Source organism: Galeopterus variegatus, unplaced genomic scaffold, assembly GCF_000696425.1.
Source record: "Galeopterus variegatus unplaced genomic scaffold, G_variegatus-3.0.2 Scaffold9348, whole genome shotgun sequence".
NCBI lineage: Eukaryota > Metazoa > Chordata > Mammalia > Dermoptera > Cynocephalidae > Galeopterus > Galeopterus variegatus.
The window spans coordinates 71,079-73,130 of record NW_007735459.1 but is presented as its reverse complement, the minus strand read 5'-3'; the positions used below and the strand labels follow the sequence as shown (position 1 = coordinate 73,130).

The 2,052-nt window shown below is 39.3% G+C and overlaps 1 pseudogene; it reads left to right on the top strand.

Annotated features, from left to right (window-relative positions):
* Positions 1-1,227, top strand: part of LOC103609208 — a 2,187-nt pseudogene extending 960 nt beyond the window's left edge.
* The last annotated feature ends 825 nt before the right edge of the window (positions 1,228-2,052 follow it).

Sequence of the window (2,052 nt, the reverse complement as noted above, 5' to 3'; positions counted from 1 at the left end):
TTCTAAACCAGATCCATCCAGAGAGTGCCACCCAGACTTTTGTCGCCATGGACATCAGAAGGAAAGCCCTGAGCTTTCTTGGAATCCAAATCTCAGTGGGCCCTTAGTGCTTCAGATGACCACACCATCTGCCTATAGGACATCAGTGCCATTCCAAAGGAAGGAAGAGTGGTAGGTGCAAAGACCATCTTTACAGGGCATATAGCAGTAGTAGAAGATGTTTCCAGGCATCTGCTCCATGAGTCTCTGTTTGGGTTAGTTGCTGATGATCAGAAACTTGTGATTTGGGATATTCACCCAAACAATACTTCCAAACCAAGCCACTCAGTTGATGCTCACACGCTGAAGTTAACTGCCTATCTTTCAATCTTTATAGTGAATTCCTTCTTGCCACAGGATCAGCTGACAAGACTGTTGTCTGAGAAACATGAAACTTACGTTGCATTCCTTTGAATCTCATAAGGGTGAAATATTCTAGTGGTCGCCTGCTGCTGTGGATTGATTGAAATGTGTCCCCCAAGGTTCATGTTATGAAAGCTTGATTCCCACTGTAACTGTTGAGGGTGGGAAGTCCTATTACAGTAACTGAAAGATGGGGCCTTGAAGAGGTGATTAGATTGTAGGACCATTCAGTAGTGAATGGATTAGTAATGGTGGTCAGGGGTATGGTTCTGAGGGCTCTAAAAGGAGAGTGAATGAGGAGGTTGGTCTCTGCTTCTCTCTGCTCCACCATTTTCACAATGTGATATTCTGCCATCACTGTTGCCACCACCAAAGTTTTCAGCAGATGTGTTTCCTGGACTTAGGAATTTCCAGCCTCTGAAACTGTAAGCAATAAATTTTGTTTTCTTATAAATTACCCAGTTCTATGTATTTTGTTATAAGAAACAGAAATGGACTAATACATCTGCCAGTGAGAATATTTTGGCTTCCAGTGGTACCAATCACATACTGAATGTCTGGGATTTAAGTAAAATTCAAGAGGAACAATCCCCAGAAGATACAGAAGACAGGTCACCAGAGTTGTTGTTTATTCATGGTGGTAACACTCCCAAGATATCTGATTTCTCCTGGAATCTCAATGAACCTGGGATCATTTGCTTTGTATCAGAAGATGATATCATACAAGTTTGGTGAAAGGTAGAGAACATTTATAATGATGAAGACCCTGAAGGAAGCATGGATTCAGAAGGACAGGGACCCTGGATATTTCTGTACTTCTTATGATTTTATACTCCCCTTTTCACCCTCTTAACTCTGAGATTGATTTAACACTGACTTTGAGACACACTGATTTTGTTCAGCTCTCCCTCTATAAGAGGTTCCACAGACAATGGAATTAGCCCAAACAGTGAGTGTTTTCTAAATATTAACTGGAGGACTAGTTGATTCAGCAAAGCCACAGACATATTTAAATTTTCCTCAGGAATTTTCTAGTAACAAACACAGTTCTAAAGATGCCACATAAAGAGGAATAATGTGTGTGATTATTTTTCTTCTTAAGCTATATCCCCAAGTTTTTCAGACTCATTTGAGTAAAGGCTAGAGTGAGTAAGGAATAGAGCCAAGTGAGGTAGGTATCTGAGCTATGAAGTAGAAATACTGTAAGGTGTCATTTTTATTCAGGAAATAGGGGAGATTCAAATCATATAGATTTCTACTCTAAAATATTCACACCTGACTTTCTAGGATGCACATTCTCCTATGTAGACTAGTATCCTCTTTGTTTCTTCAGTTAAGTCAAAAGTACATGTTCCTCTTTCCCCACATATTTTTGCTTGTTAGTGTATTTCTTGAGCTGTTTTCATATTATTTCTTTCCTTTCTGTGAAATGGTTTTTATTTTTGTTTTTAATGTGGGATCACCAAGTTGTAAAGATGTATGTTTTTACCGGACAGTTATACCACAGGTTGACTGTCAAGTTGAGAAGAGTGAATTGATAGCTTGTGTTTGTTTTTTAAAATTAAGTTAATCCTTGATAGGAGTTTCTTTTCTCTTCCTTCCTTCTTTCCTTCCTTCCTTCCTTCCTTCCTTCCTTCCTTCCTTCCTTCC